The sequence below is a fragment of the Marmota flaviventris genome, chromosome 6, assembly GCF_047511675.1.
Source record: "Marmota flaviventris isolate mMarFla1 chromosome 6, mMarFla1.hap1, whole genome shotgun sequence".
NCBI classification, from domain to species: domain Eukaryota; kingdom Metazoa; phylum Chordata; class Mammalia; order Rodentia; family Sciuridae; genus Marmota; species Marmota flaviventris.
The window spans coordinates 127,156,112-127,173,774 of NC_092503.1; the positions used below are offsets into that span (position 1 = coordinate 127,156,112).

At 36.3% G+C, this 17,663-nt stretch overlaps 2 pseudogenes; both read right to left on the minus strand.

Moving 5' to 3' along the window:
* Positions 1-1,972: 1,972 nt before the first annotated feature.
* Positions 1,973-2,134, minus strand: LOC114080251 (U2 spliceosomal RNA; annotated as a pseudogene).
* A 13,084-nt stretch (positions 2,135-15,218) lies between these two features.
* Positions 15,219-16,156, minus strand: LOC114080241 (olfactory receptor 12D3-like; annotated as a pseudogene).
* Between the last annotated feature and the right edge of the window lie 1,507 nt (positions 16,157-17,663).

The following is a 17,663-nucleotide window of genomic DNA, read 5'->3' on the forward strand; positions in this document are numbered from 1 at the left end:
ATTTTTAAAAGCTTATTTAATCGAGTTTATAAATTATTTGGAAGAGAATTTGACACATTTAAATGTCTTTCTGACCAAAATTGTGGCATAACTCTTAATTTATTCAAATCTTCCTTTATGACTTTAAAATACTTAATATTTCACAATAGAGGTCTATGTATCTTTGTTAAACTTATTCTGAATACTATATAACTTTTGTTGCTATTATAAATTCTATCTTATTGATTATATCACTATCTAGCAACTTTGGTGAACACCTTTTACTTGAATAGTTTATTGCCAATTCTATTTTGTTTTTTCTATATAAAGCCTCATGGCATGTACAAAGGAATTTTATCTATTTCTTTTTAATTCATTCATTGTATATTTCTGTGTTTTTTCTTATAGAACAGATTAATACTTGCAAAGAACATGAAGTGGTAACGATGGTAGTGGACATTCTTACCCTCTCACTCTCACTGGCCCAAAGGCATGTCTCTGTGGTTTCTCATTACATATGGTTGCTCAATTTCTTTGGTATAAAACACTTAATATCATAGTTAAATTTCCTTTTATTTTTATTCTATTAAAATTTTTGTCATACTAAACATGTGTTGATTTTTATCAATTCTTTTTTTATGACAATTAAATCAATTATAACTTCTTCCTTGCAGTCTACTAGTATGTTGATAGATTTTTTTTTAAATGTTGATCATAGCTGCTCCTCCTCTGGACTTTCAAAAAAGGAGCTTTTCCCTTTCTCCAAGGCAATCAATGAGAGACCAATGACTGACTGACTGACTGAGAGGGTGACAAAGGCTAGTTCCTGTACCTCAAGGTGAAACCAATTCTGAGATGCAGTATGCTCCAGAATTCCCACAGGGTGAGACCAAAGTTAGTCTCCATTTCTTCTTCACTGTCCTCCCTTCCTCGTTCCACTTCTGCCATGAATGCTGCCCCAATACAACATTTTTCCAAAAATTGCCCTTAAGATCCTCTTAATGCAAACTGACTGAAAGTAGTAGTAATCTTTTATCTAAGGCTAAGAATAAATTTCAGAAACCTCAACTTTATTCTTACCCTAGGTTGAGAATTAGCAGTACAAAATCTCCCCTAAGCCTCTCAACATAAACACATTTGATCCTTCTTTCCAGGTTTATAATCCCGATTTTGTCCTTCTTGGCATGTGGTATCACCATATGCTAATGATATTAAAATAACACTCCTCCTTGGGCAAAGCCTAATCATATCACTGGGTGGGCAATAGAGGATCCAAAACAAGAGAAGTCACAGAATTTTGAACAGTTATGAGATGACAAAATACAAAGGCAGAGAGCAACTTGTCTAGGAAAAAAAAACTTATGAAACACTGTGTAATTGTATACAAATTAAATATCCAGATACAAAAAAAAACATAGTTTACTAATTTAGGGATCTCTGCATAGATTTGTTTACATACATTTGAAAACTATGGATATGAGAGAAAATTTGATTTTCCATGTAATTGATTTTTAGTGAACTAGAAAATTTTCCTATTATAATTCATCATATAAATTACTTCTGATATTACATCAGTAATATCAAATATCCTTTTATAAATTAATATGTTTAGGAAAAACTAAGTAAATGTATGATAAATTATTATGAATGGCAAATAAATGTAACTAAGACTGACTCCTTTACAGAAGTGTTTTTTTTTTTGTTTGTTTGTTTGTTTGTTTTTGTTTTTATTATATACAGGTACACATTAATTATTAAGAACAGTGGATTTCACTGTGGTAGATTTATAGATACATATATCATAATTTGATCAAATGAATTTATTCTTAAAAAATAAATTCAGCTCAATACTATTTCTTTTCCTCATAAAAATAGTATGGTAAACACACTTTAAGTTGTTCCCCAATGATCCACACCTCCTAGCATTCATCACTTTTTATAATGTCTAAACTTTGAGTATAGAGTGGATTTGTAATTTAACTTCTTTTGTGGGGTGTGTTGCACCATTCCTGGAGGTACTGCAATATCAGGTCTATTCATGGAGTGCACAAAGCAAGTGCCCACTGCTCTAAAACTCCAATTACTATCATATCATATTTTAAATTGATAAGAATAAATGCTACACTTGATCTTAGCCAAAAGGCCAAGAAGATACTATTATTATTTAACTTCTAGCAAATAGAATATGACAGAAGTAGTGAAATGTCATTTCAAAGGTTAGTTACAAAGACTATAGCTTCAATCTTGGGAACATTTTCCTGCTCAATCATTCTAAAGGAACTCAGCTGTTATGTCATGGGCCTTCCTCTAGAGAGGTACAAATGACAAGGAACTGAGTCTCTGATCAACAATCAGAGAGTCTGAGGCCCAGTGACACCAATGTATCCCACCACTGAGTTTTGACATGATGTAGACATAGCCAAAACCTTTGAAGCTTGTGAGAAAACTCTGAGTCAGAAGCTTATAGCTAAGTTGCATTCAGATTTCTGATCCCTAGATATTTTGAGATAATACACATTTATTGTTTTAAACTGTAAAAATTGGGGAGAATTTGTTACACAGCAATTAAATACAAGATCTTTAAAAATATTTAATCTGAAAATCTATAATTCAGGTAAGTCATAGCAATGAACAAAAAAGAGGTAATATATATTATATGTTCTACAATATATGTTGTGCTCATAGTACAAACTGAGTGTTTAGAGAATAGTTTGCAATAAAGGCGTGTATTCAGTAAGAACTGTTTTACAAGCTGCTTTGCTACATTTAAATTTCCATAGCACTATGTAAGGCTAGCTGGTGCTCCACCTCTTTATCAACACTTGAATTTTGTCAGAATTTATGATTCCATATCTTCTAGAGATGAGTAATGTGGATTTCTTTAGACTTTATTTTCATTATTCTTTGTTGATAACATATGCTGCAAATACTTTCTCCCACCATTTGGCTTATTTCTTCACTTTCTTAGTGACAACTCTTGGTGAAGAGAAATTCATAAATGGAAAGTGGCTATCAGTATTTTCTGTGGCCTCAGTAAGAAGTATTTTCCTAAATGAATATGATGAGGATATTTCCCTGTGTCACTTTTAAAAGACCTTTATAATGCTTTCACACATTGAGCCATACAATATTCCAGAATTTATTTTTTTTATTTATTTTTTTTATTGGTTGTTCAAAACATTATAAAGCTCTTGACATATCATATTTCATACATTAGATTCAAGTTGGTTATTCAAGTTGGTTAGCTGGGGGATATAGCTCAGTTGGTAGAGTGCTTGTCTCACATGCACAAGGCCCTAGGTTCAATCCCCTAGTAGCACAAAAAAAAAAAAAAAAAATGCATGAGAGAACAGAATTTATTTTTGTATGAGATGTGAGACTGGAATCATATACCCTTTTTATCAATTTACACATATAATTTTATTGATATAAATATATACAATAGTGAGATTTGTTGTTATATATTCAAATGTGCACACAGTAGAACAAAATAATCTTGTCAATTCCATTTCCTAGTGCCTCTCCTTTCCCTTTGCTCCCCTTGCTCCTCTTCTTTTACTCTAATTGTGTCATTTCTATTTTTATGAGCTCTTCCCTTGACCCTTGTTTTTTTTTTTTTTTTTTCCTTTTTTTTTTCTTTTTTCTCTCTGGTTTTTACTTATGAGGGAAAGGAAGCATATGATCCATGACTTTCTGGGTATGGATTACATTGCTTAATACAATGCTCTCAAATTCCATTCAATTTCCTGCAAATGACATAATTTCATTGTTCTTTAGGACTGAATAAAACACACAAGCATGTCTAGCTGTTGAGAATTGTGTTCAGATGCTGACTTTAATTCTTTAGAATAAATACTGAGGAGAGGTATAACTGGATACCGTGTTTCCCTTCCAAGGAGTCACCATACTGATTTCCAAAGTGATTGCCCTAATTTACAACTCCATTAACAATGTGTAAGTGTATCTTTTTCTCCACATCCTTTCCAGCATTTATTATCATTTGTATTCTTGATGGTTGCCATTCTATTGGGGTGAGATAAAATCACAGTGTAGTTTTGATTTACACTTCTGTGATTGCTAAAGATGTTGAACATTCTTCATATATTTGTTGACCATTTGTATTTCCTCTTTTAAGAAGTGTCTGTGTAGTTCCTTTGTCCATTTATTGATTAGCTTATTTGGAGGTTTTTGTGGTAAGTGTTTTGTTTGTATGAAGGATATTAATTTGCATTGGAACAGTACTTAGTAAAGATTTTTTTTTCTTTTTTGCTATTCAGAAACTTGTTAATTTGATGTCATTCCATTGATTAACTCTTGACATTTTTTCCTAAACTGTAGGCCTGTGCCTATAGAGTGTTGACCCTGCCCAAAGTTACATAGTTTCTAAAATTTTGGTCCATCTTGAGTTAAATTTTATACAGGGTGAGAGATAGGACTCATTCTTCTACTATGGATAACCAATTTCTCCAGCACCACTTGTTAGAAAGCCTGCCATTTCTCCAGTGTATATTTTTGGTGTCTTTGTGGGCCAGATGACTCTATTTGTGTGGGTTTGTCTCTGTGTCTTCTGTTCTATTCCATTGATCCATGTTTTTTTTTTCATTCCATGCAGTTGTTGTTTCTATTGCTCTGTAGTATAATTTGAAATCAGCAGTTGTGATGCCTCCAGCATTGCTATTTTTTTGCTTAGAATCACCTTGGTCTTTTATTCTTGAGCATGAGTTTTAGGGCTGTTTTTGCTAGTTTTATGAACAATGTCATTGGTATCTTGATGGAGATTGCATTAAATCTGTAGATGATTTTTGGAATTTGGGTCATTTTAGCATTATTAGTTGTATCTATCGATGAACATGAAAAGTTTTTCCAATTCTTTCTTCAGTGTTCTATAATTTTTATTGGAGAGGTCTTTTGCCTCCTTAGTTTAATTTATTTCTACTTCTTTCTGAGGCAATGGTTGTTACTGGGTGGCATCAGTACCAGCCTGGGGAAGAAAAGGCTAGGTTACAATCATTGGCATCAGATCAATATTGGCATCAGATCTGCCATTTTTTGGTTGGGAGCCCTTTTTATCTAGGGACTACTAAGTTTTGATTTAAGAGTCATTTTATTCAGGGATCCCAGGCTATGGTGTCCTCAGCTTTCAGGTTATTTCTTTCTGTTTGTTTTTCTGAATGTGCCTGCTACAAGGTTAATCCCACACAGCTCATAACACAACCCCTAGGCATGCTTGTGATATTCCTCTTGAGGGCTATCAAGCTGCTCTGTGAGTGTCGACAGGCTGCTACTCCCCTCAGAGTGACCCCCCCAGAGGGACAGCCTTTTCCATTTGCTCACTGCTCCAGAAATATTTGAAAACAAATTGGTAGGAAAATGATTTTATTCAAAGCCAGTTTTGAAAGAAGACAAAATAAAACTATTATTTTAAAGGTTTCATCTTCAAAATCCCTGAAGATGAGCAGAATTTTTAAAGGAGAAGAGGCAGTAGTTACAGAAAAGTGAGAAAGAAGGTAGGCAGTGTGCATATGTAGATATGATTAGCATGTGCTAGATAGGTGGGGACAGAGTGCAATCTCCACTCCCAGCTGCTTGGCATCCATCAGGTCTTTGGGGCTTGGTTTCACTCTCAATAGGAACAAGTTTCTCTCCATTTAGAGGGGCCCCAAATTTAGTCTAGTTTACCTTGATATAGTATGTATTGTGTCAGAGCTTGGGGATCCTTTTTTTTAATGTCTCACAAGTGTAGGGGCCTTCCTATAGATCAGGCAATTGTGTTCTATACAGCAGGGTATATGAGATGCACACTCTGCAATTGTTCTAGACTGCACAACTCTGTATACTCCAAAAGGGTATAGGAACAGTCTAGACTGGGTCCCCTTCATCAATGTGGTGTCTTCAGACTTCAGGTTGTTTCCTTCTGTTTGCTCTAGGAGTATGGGTGTCCATTAGTGGGACATGAAGGCCCCCTAGCCATTCCAACTTGAGAACTGGTCATCAGTTTGGAGTTTTTCTCTCCCCTATTATTCATGTTGAAATATTGCTAAAATTTGAGTGGGGATAGTTTTGTCTAGATCAAGGTGTGCTGTCTCTTGGCTGAGGTGTGGATGTATCTGGTTATGAGTGTAGCTCAGCAGCCAAGTTTCTACTCCATTAACTCAGTATTAACAGTAGATTCCCAGCACCACACAGAAAGGGGGAAATAAACAGAAGCAACAACAGTAAAAATAAGGGTAAAAAAATGATATACAAGATTCAAATAAACACCAGGTGCCTACTATGAAATAAAATATACTAATTAACACAGAAACAGGAATGGTGAGTTCAGCAATTAACAAAAAAACCGTTGTTGTCAAAACTGTTGACCAGGATGGATGTTCACTGACTGTGCCAGACTGTTCTGCTTTCCATTTCTTTCTGGGCTATGTATGCCTTAGAAAGACAAAGGACTGGGGATTGTCAAACTCTTTCTCCTTTTCTGTTGCTCACCAACCTGCATGCTGGAGTGGCTTGAACAGAAAATGGCTGAATGGTCTTGGCTTCCCTTCTCACTAGTGTAAAGTAGGACAGATAGGAAGTACTGTCAATTGGAGATTTGCCCAGATAGTCTATCAGTTTGAGGTTGTTTCAGAGTTCTAAATGATAAGTTCCAGAGAGGTTTAACTCTAATCAAAACTTAGGAACTTTGTAAGGTGGTATCTACTCAAAAGAAATTTAGATCCACCCAACCCTGTGACTGGGCAGAGACCATTCTCTGGTGGAAGTGTGAATCTCAGGGTCCACCCAAGAATTCTTCTCACAGGGTGGGGTAACAAACCCTGCACAGTTCTTTCACCCTCTACCCTAATTATGGCTTTTCCAGGCTCAATTTCAAGTGTAACCACACTCACCTGTTTAGTCTCCTACCCTTCATCAGCTGGTAGTGTGAGCTCCCAGACTAAAAGGGAAGGCAAGTTGATTTCTCCTCCATGTCTCCAATGTGAATTCCCTGTGGGTACAATCATCTTGGTGCCCGTTTCAATTACATGCTGCCAGGTACATACATTCTAGGCCACACAGTAAAAACTGGTTGAGATAATGTGGCAACATTGGCCATGATCTCCTGGGTTTCTGCATCAAAAATCTCCAGTGTGACCTCTTCAAGATGGCCCCCTACCTTGGCTTTCTGCTGACCAGCTGAGAAACATGAAGTAGTTTTCAAACACCAGCTCACTGTATAGCCTTTGATTTGACTGAGTTCATACTGTTTTTCTCTTCTTCAAATTTTCCTACACCAAATTTGTCTGCTATGCTTCTCTATCTGTGCTACCCCTCTCCTCTGCAGTGACCTGCTGCCATTGTCACTACTGACATGACTGCAATGCACTCTTTATTTTTCTCTATTAAAAATACTCAAATTTCTGGATCTCTTAGTCTCTGACTGTCCAATATTGAATTTCTGTGAATTCTGTCTTGTCCATCTTGCTGAGAAGCAGTACAAATGCTGCTCTGCGGAGAGCGTGGTGAGAAAGGAGGGGCCCGGGGGAGTGCGGCCTGCTCCCCCGGGGCCCTCTGGGGCCCCTGGCCCCAGGCCAGCGGTTGAGCTGGGGGGGCCCCCGAGGACAGGACATGGCCTTTCCTGCAGATCCCTGGAGCTCCTGCTGGGAGTGCCCACTGGCTGGCCCTGGCTGTGAAGGACCGGTGAGCCTGACACCCAGATGGATGACCTGATGGCGGGGGCGACCTGTCGGCCCTGGACCCTGAGGGATGCCGGGTCTCCTGGCTCAATCGTGCCTGTCCCAGCTGAAGCCGCCACCTGGGACGTGGCGCCTTTGGGTGGCGGCGGGCGTGGCATGGTGAGAAGAATGGCTGCAGCTCAAACGCCGCGGAGGCCGGCAGGGGCTTCAAGTCCCAAAAAGGAGGATGGACGCCTGAAAGCTCGACCACGCGTTGGACAGCGGAGCCGCACAGACCAGGGCTCTCCCTGAGCGCTCAGTGCCGGCTCCTCCAGACCGCACTTTGTCTTGGCCAACAAAGACCAGAACCGTCCTGGAAGGTGAGCAAAGCCCCAGGAAGAGTACTATGGGTGGAATGGTTAGCAGCCTCTGGCGGTTGGTGTTTGTTCTACCAAAGAGAGAAATGGTAGAGTCACAAGCCGCATCTACCCAGTTGGAAAAGCCCACCACCCTTTGGGAAGATTTCCTGGCCCTTTGTAAAAGGCCTGTGTATATAATATGAAAAAGCTGCTCTCAACTTACCCCCCAACCTTTTAAAACTTGTGCTGCATCTGGACATTCTAAATGTAAAGAGGATGTCTGACGTATGATAGAGTTAGAAAATAACGTCTTATAAATGTCCGTTTGTTTGAAAAAATCAGAAATGCCTTCTGGAAGTGACTTTGAAATGAATTTGTTAGAACACCTCTAGGAGCGACGCTCGTCCATGGTTGTTTAGTGGGTCGTTGGACATGGAGAAGACTGACCGTGAGAAGGAGATCCTGTGCCAGACTGGTTTTATGTAAAAGACATTTTTCGTATAATAGCCATTGTTTTGCGTGTGCATTTTATTCCTCATTAGTGTATATATAGTTGAAAATGCTAAATACTTTTTTAAAAAAAATATCTAGGTTTTCTAGATGTTCTAAAGTGCCTGATATATGTTAAAAGTAGAAGTGGTAAAATATATGACACATTTTGTAAATTTATTTGTTAAAATTCTTATGAAATGGTTTCTTTTTTGGGGGGCGGGGGACAATAGCCAAACCCCTGTTGAATAGCACAATTGTGTGCTGGTCCTGGGGAGCACCGTGCCAGTGTGCTTACCGAGAGCCAAGAGTTGTCTATGGGTTTTGTTTTACTTTACTGTGTACATAGTGTATATAAAGGAAAAAATGAGTCCTCCTAATCTACATCTAGCCTTTCTAGATGTTAAAGAGCTTGCCAGTGTATGACAAAAGTAGAATTAGTAAACCAGTTTTGAATATTTTGTGTTAAAATCCTAGGAAAGATTGTCTTCTGAAAATTTGAGCAGTATAGCCCACTGGGTCGGTGAAGGGCCAGAATGCTCATATTTTGAAGACATTTTCAAATTAGAACTATTGTTACATGTGTGCAGTGTATTCAAGACTGCCATGTACATAGTGGACAAATTGAGTCCTTACTTGAAACATCTAGTCTTGTCTAGATGTTTAGAAGTGTCCGATGTATGTTAAACGTAGAGGTAGTAAAATATCGCTTTGTAAATATCTTTTTGCTAAAATTCATATGAAATAGTCTTTTGAGAATGGAACTATTAAACCACCTCTGTGAGCGGTATAGTACTGTCTGTATTTGCTCAGTGATGTGGAGGAGGTGGGAGAGAAGCAATTGCAAAAGGTTAGTGTGTTCATATTTGGACATTTTCAGACATCAGTTTTCTATGTTTTGTGCATTTTGTTTTTGCTGTGTATATAGTGTATATAATGGACAAATAAGTCCCAATTTTGCAACATCTAGTCTCTAGATGTTAAAGAGGTTGCCAGTATATGACCAAGTAGTTAGTAAAATTAGAACCTTTTGTACATTTTTTGTTGAAATTCATAGGAAAGCTTGTCCTCTGTAAAAAGACTTTTGGATATGGATTTATTTGACCATCTCTAAGTGTTACATATGCCTGTACTTGTCCACTGGACTGAAAATAGAAGGAAATGAGGAGGGAGAGGTTCAAGGACAAAATGGTCATATTAGAAGATACCTCATATTTAACCATTGCTACGCGTGCAATTTTATTTACCAGTGCTGTGTGAATAGTGGACAGGGTCTTATGTGGAATATCTTGTCCTTCTATATATTTAGAAGTGCTTGATATATTTAAAAGTAAAAGTAGTAGAATTGAAACTTTTTGTAAATAGCTTTTAAAAACTGATGAGAAATATTGTGTTTGGAATTGTTAAACCACCTCTTAACAGAATACTGTCTGTTGTACTTGTTGATTGGGTTGAGGGAGGTGGGAGGGAAGAAGTTGCAAAAGGTGTTTAACATTGTTAGAGTGTGCTAGAAAACTTCAGCTTACCCATTGCCTTGTACCGTGCATTTCATTTAACTTTGCTGTACTGTATATATTGTATATATACTGGACAAAGGAATCCTAATTTTATTATATCTAGTCTCTAGATATTAAAGAGGTTGCCAATGTATGAGAAAAGTAGAGTTAGTAAACTCACACATTTTGTACACTTTGTGTTAAAATTCATAGAAAGGCAGTCTTCTGAAAAGGACTTTTGGAAGTGAAATTGTAACATCATATCATGTGACACTCAGATGTGACACGTGACAACAGGAGAAAGAAGTAGAAGAAATGAAGGATTCTAGGCCAGAATGATCCTACTTAGAAGACACTTTCAGATATAACTATTGTTACATGTGTGTAGTTTATTTAACACTACTATGTACATAGTGGACAAACTTAAGTCCTTATTTGAAACATCTAGTCTTTCTAGATGTTTAGAAGTGCACAAAGTATGTTAAAAGTAGAGGTAGTAAATAAAACATTTTGTTATATATCTTTTTTTTAATTCATGAGAAAATATCTGTCTTTTGGAAATGGAATGATCAAAACACTTCTCTGAACAGTACATATTATATCTGTGCTGGTTCAGGGAGGAAGAAGGAAAAGAAAATATAAAGGGCTTTATACCAGTGTATTTTCTGTGAAGCAGAATTGACCATTGTCCCTTATATTTGTGGGTTTTGTTTTACTATTCTGTGTAAATAGTGTATATAAAGGACGAATGAGTCCTGATTTACATTTAGTCTATCTAGATGCTAAAGAGGTGTATGACAAAAGTAGAGTTAGTAAACTAACACACCGAGTACATGTTGTTAAATTCATAGGAAAGACTAATTAAAACCACTTAGAAAGTGAAATTTGTTAAAAGTCATCTCTAAGCATTACAGATGCATATCCTGACCCATTGGTTGATAAGACTAGAAGGGGAAGGGTTCTAGGCCAGAATGTTACTGTTTGGAAGACACTTTCAAATTCTAGCCTTTAAAAAAAGGTGGGGGGAGTTTTGCTTCAAAGTATAGCCTTTGTTAAGTAAGTGTTGCAGTTTATTCAGTGCTACTGTATGTATAGTTGGAAATTTAAGTCCTTGTTGGGAACATCTAGTGTTTCTAGATGTTGAAAAGTGCACAACACATGGGAAAAGTAGAGAGCTAAAGTAATGCCCTTTAAGTATGTTTTGTTACTACTTAGGAATGGTTGCCATTTAGGGGAATGGAATTGTTGAACATGATGTCTTGGAGGGTAGGTTGAAGGTTCACTGGGTCGGGGGTAGGGGAAGGAGAAAGTATGCATATTGGCAGAGTTACAACTAAAACAATGGGTGAGAAGCAATGGGTGCTTTAGATTAGTTCAGATTGTCTAGCCATTGTTATATGTGCATTTTAGTTAATCTTGCTGGGTATTAAAGAATAAGTCCTAATGCCCAAAGTTTGTTAACAATAGCAAAACAAACCCTATATAAATGTCCTTTTGTTAGTTTTTAGAAAGAACTGTCTTCTGAGAGTGACCCTTGTTAATCCAGCTCTTGGAGCTAGGGATAGTCCTGAATTTAGTCACTGGAGTGTTGAAGAGGGAGAAGAGGAAGGGGGAGGGGAAGTGCTCTTTGCTAAAGTCTCCATATTTGGAAGACAGGTTTAGATTATAACCATATTTCTATATGTACATTTTTGGTAAATTGTGTTTTTGTGCACAAAGTTCATACTTCATTTCACAATATCTAAGCTTTTTAGATGCTTGAGGTGACAGTGAATCATAAAAAGTAGTGCTAGTGAATTAGCCAACTTGTAAATATCTTTTTGTTATAATTGATAGAAAAGATGCATCTTGGACATGGAATTGTTTTATCTCTGGGCATTGTGTATCAGGACTTGTTCATTAGGCTGGCATCAGAGGGGCACAGGGAAACACACAGAAAGATGGAAGCAAGTGCTCAAAGATTTACATTTTGATGTGAGCCACTGGTGTGTGTGCATCTTCTGGCTGTATAATAGGAATATTTTAATTCACTGGGAACAATGCATTCTCTTCTTGCTAATATTTTAGTAGTAGAAATCTGTTAATGAAACAAGCTTGGTGTATCCTGTTGCTGTTTCATTTTAAATTGAGCATTAAGGGAATGAATTGTTTTAGTTGTAACTCTGCCAATATGTCTATCTAGAGGCCTGTTGCCATTTCTGTCTTCAGTGAAATTTTAGTCCCCAAGAAAGGATAACAGATTGAGTTGGTGTAGTGTATTCTTGGTTATCAAAAAATACTCATGTAGCTTTGGGATTTTGAATTAGTGAATATTCCTGATGTGTGGAAAAGCATAATACACACCACAATCTCAATCACACAAAATGGGATATTGTGTATATATGCAAGCTTCTTGCGACTGGATGACTTTGTTCTTTGCTTGTGTTTTTTTTTTTTTTTTCCTGTAATGTCCAATTTACTTTTAAAAAATAAAAATTATTTAAAAAACCCGAAAAAAAATGCTGCTCTGCATGTGTTGAGTATCAGGGTACTGGATCCAAGCTACAAAATTATTTCTAGACCTGCAGTAAGACAAAGGTCTAGAGCCTTCCTTAGTAGTATGAATAAGTGTTTCCTGGTGGGTCCTAAGCAAGAAGGAATGTTCCAGGTATGTAGTTGAAAGTGGCTAGAGCCTAGTTACAGAGGGTTTTCAGGATCTACAGTCAAATTGAAGTCATAAGACCTCTATTGGAACATGGATGTATGTGTGTCTCATCCAATTCCTGGCAGCTGAGAGATGCTGGAGGCAGGTCATGATGGGTAGCTCCTAGGTCCACAGCCAGTACCAAGGTCAGTGGGACTGTTTCCTGGATCATAGTCTTGTATGATCTCTTGCTGGGTTCCTTGGAAGATGATGGTAGTGGCAAACCAAGAATAAATAGGGCTATAGGATGGGGCTTTCTCCAGGTCTGTAGAGAGACCTAGTCAGTAATCCTGTGGTCATTTGGGCATAGGCTTGACTTCTTGAAATAACCCCTTTATTTTTTATCTTGAACTCAAAACCATCTTGGTCCCAAAGCTCCCACAAAGGCACTTTTATCCTTGAATTACTTCAAATTAATATTGGTGAGGGGAGATTCATGTCAGGGAACCTGCTACTGTACCAACTTGGTGCAATCCTGATGACTACATTTTCAAAGCATAAATCTCAAATGAAAATATACTTTATATATCTATATGTAATGTATTATGTAGTATAATATGTTATGTAATATAAAAATATATAAATGCATTATGTATGTCATTAAAATGTGACAAAAATTAGCAATAATTTGTTTAAAATCACTCAAAATATATGTTTATGTTTTTCTATCAGGCCTTTCATTGATGTGCAAAGAAACCAGAGTTAGGTAGAAGTGGATATTTTATTATACATAAACATTTTCTTGTCATTCTAGTTCAGATACACACAGATATACTTAGTAAACTGATTCCTAGAAATCACATTTCTATGTCTTTACAAAGTCCCTCAATTTCAAAAATTAACTAGAAACTTCCACATCAGGTTATTAACAGAAATTTAGACTACAACTTTTGTAAAAATGAATATGGTTAATGAGACAAAGGGAAAGGGGTAGAAAGACAGAACTGTAAAACATTTAATTTTGTATGGATGGGTTGTCTGTGTATGTAAAGATGATGCAACAAGTGTGTTTAAGAAATATCCAAAGATGAAAAGAAAATACTTGAAAAATTTCATTCTTGCAAACATCCATGATTATTTTCACATCATTTACAATGTGGCACAGTATACTTGAGCTATAGGATCAACTGTCAAGTAGGATATTACTTATACTTTAGACAACTTGTATTCGCTGTAGATTTCATCTCCAATTACCTTCTGTAACATATTCCACCTGCTATATTCTTATTTGCTAATTGTTTCTGTTCTGAGTTAATTCTTCATAGTAAAGTATATGTTGCTACAAACAAACAAACAAACAACAAAAAACAGCATTTTACTGTTCTTATTACCTTAAAAATTGAATATAGTCATGCTCAGAAAAATCTAAATTATTACAAATAGATTGATAATTTGATAGCAATATCTTAAAGCCTTTAAAGACCATAAAACCTACATGCTAATCTGAAAATAAAAGTTTTAAAACTATGTTATTCTAGGCATAAAAAGCATTAATTAATAGGAAGAAATAATTCCATTCAAATTATTCCCCTGATGTGCAAAGCTAACTCAAACCTATATTAATCATACTTGTGCTATATTCATAGCCTAATTTATTGATATCATGGTCATTTTTCCAGTTAATAAAGATAAATAAAAATTAACAATGATTTTTGGTGCCTCTTGACTTCATACAATATATCTAAGCTCTCAGCAGGTACTGAAAGTTTTGTGTTCAAATTAATCCAGAATCTAACTACTTCTCATATCTCCACCACCATCACCCTTGCCTGCATTATCTTCAATTCTTACCCAAAGGATTAAGGGCATTCTAACTGATTCTCTATTCTCCACATGGAATTTAATGTGATTGTTTAAATATAGGAGTTATATCAAGTCAGTTTTTTGTTCAAATGCCTCAAAGTCATCCAATATCATGCACAGTACCCAAATCCTTAAAATGATTAAGATGCCTGTGTCATGGGTCCACCAGATGACTAACTTCATGTTGGGCCATTCTCCCCATTACCCACCAATGGCCAGGCACACTGGCCATCTTGCTTTCCTCAAAACAACAAGCACACTCTGTCTCAATGCTATTTTACTTGCTTTTGTCTCTTCATAAAATGGCATAACCTCACATATCTGTGTGACCCTCCACCTCATTTCTTTCATTGTTCTGCCTGAATGTCACATCTTGGAAAGGCCTTCATTGTTCCCTTACCTTCCATAATACGTTCTACCTTCTGACAGAGGCACATTTACTTATTCAGTTATGTATTACCTGGCCCCACAACAAAAATGTAAGATCCGTATCCCCATTAATGGCCTCGTGGACCTTTTTCCACTGGGGTATGTTGTGCATATGGATCAGGACTTACTCAAGATATTTCAAATAATGATTAAAAGATCATATGAATAGTGGTTGAAATTATATGAATGAAGAACCTGGTTACCAACTAAACAAATATCTAAAATGAAAAATAAAATTTTAAGAAATATATTGAATTACTATAGGAAAGAAAATAAATGTCATAAAAATGGCATACAGCTTTCCTCTGCATTTTATTGTGCCTGATTTTCCTCAGGCAAACAGCTTCAGCTTCTTCCTAAAAATTCTGCTCAGAACAAACATCAGTTTCTTATTTTTAAAGGTGTATATCAGTGGGTTCAACACTGGAGTGACTGTCATGTGTAAGATAGCCATATTTTTTTCCTGTATTACACATGCAGCACAGGGAGGAGGGATAAAGTGAGCTCCACAGTTCTATAAAAGAGAAATACCACCATAAAATGGGAGGGACAAGTGGACAGAGCCTTGCGGAATACACTGCAGGACTGGTGCTTCAACAGAAGAAAGACACTTATAGAGAAATAGGAAAGGAGAGTGAGGAAGCAAGCCACCATGGCTAAGCTGAAAGTGACAATGAAAATGAGCCACTTATTGAGACTTACATCACCACAAGCCAGTTCCAAGAGAGGTTTGATATCATAGAATAAGTAATTGAGTTTCTGGAAGTGGAGAAAGTCCAGGCATGCAGTCATGACAGAATGAACCAGAGCATAGAAGAAGCTAATGAGCCATGCCACAGCTGCCAACAGGACACACAGCTGGGGATTCATGATGACAGTGTAGCAAAGTGGGTTGCAGAGGGCCACAAATCGATCAAATCCCATGATGATTAGCAAGACAAATTCAGTGCAACCAAAAAAGTGGAATAAATGTAGCTGAGTGATACAGCCTAAGAAGGATATGACCCTATGCCTGGAGAGGAGGTTCCACATTAGCTTAGGCATTATCACTGAAGAGTAGCAAACATCCAGACAAGAACAATTTCTCAGGAAAAAATACATAGGAGTGTGGAGTATTGGCTCTGAGATGATGATCACTAATGTGGCCCCATCTCCAAATAGGTTTGTCATGTATATAATGAGGAAAATGATAAAGATTACAAGCTATAGCCCCTGAACCTGGGTCAGTCCCAGCAAAAGAAACTCATTCACAAAAGTGATGTTCTCCATTGCTTTGGGAAAGGAAAGATGACAGTGACAATTAGCAAACACATCCTGGTACACTGTGTAGGGTGAAATGAAGCAAGTTTATCATCTGGAAAAAAAAAAAAAAGAAGGATAAACTGTGGTGAACAGCATTCCAGAGGTAAATTCATTTGCAACATAACTGAGGAAAATGAAAGTACATGTCAAGTTCTGAGTTAACGTGATATCTGATGTATGGAAGTAAAAAGGCTACTCAGACTGTACAGTTAACCCTAAACAACAGCTCATCAGAATTAAGGTAGATATTCAGAGAAAACATATTAAAAAGGAACAAGATTTAACTCTAGCTTCATCTATGGCATTAAATTAGTATATCTAATTAAATTATGTCAAAGATACATTGGTAAAGTTAGAAAACACTTTTTAATGGACTTAATAGGCACACATTATTTCTAAGTAGTAGCATGGCAATAGCCTAGATTCAAATCTCCTCACTTAAAAAAAAAGTCAATCAATAAAAACAACCTGAATATAAAATAATGATAACAAGAGGTTGGGCAGTTGGAAGCCAGTGGCTAGAGGGAGCCTGGATTTGATCAGTATGCATGCATTGAAAAATCACACTAAATCCCATGAATATGTACAATTACTATATGTTAATCAAAAGAATTAATAAATAAATTCCCTTTAATCTAAGCCTTATGAAAGAAAATTAAAAAAATAGAAAGTAATGATGTCTTTTTAAAAAAAAATATTTATTTTTTAGTTGTAGGTGGACACATATTTTTATTTTATTTTTATGTGGTGCTGAGAATCGAACCCAGAGCCTCATTAGCACGAGGTGAGCACTCTACATCTGAGCCACAATCCCAGCCCAGAAAGTCATAATTTCTTAATGGAAGAAATCTCACCAGAAAAGAAAAGTGAAAAAAAGCAAAATAGAAATGCAAAGTAAAATGTAATGATATACAATTTTAACAAAGATCAAAGTGTTTGACAATGCACCGTATTAACTTAAGGGTGGTGTAATACAGGTGGGGTTATAAATCGACTCAATCTCTAAGGGGCAATTTAGCAATAACTATCAAAAATGAAAATGTTCATATACTTTGAACTAGCAATTCAACTTCCCAGAATTTGTTCTTTAGATGTGTTTGCATATGTCAAAAATCATAATTTACCATGATATTGATTTAAGTATTGAAACTCAAACAAAATAACCTCAGGTAACTTTATAGTTTAATTTCCAGTACATGGAAAATATTAAAACAAATATGGTAGCTATTCATTTACATGCACACACACACACACACACACACAAAAAAAAAAAAAAAAAACACTTATAAACACACACATGTAAATACACATAAACAGCTATATCTATTTGAAACAAACACGGATTAAATAGAAGAGTAAATTCCAAGATTTTCTAACTGATGTCCTGTGCCATAAGTCCACTTGTTCCATCTGGTAATTTCCATAACCGAAATTCAAGAAGTTTTTCCAAGTACTTTGACTTACCCCATTTAAT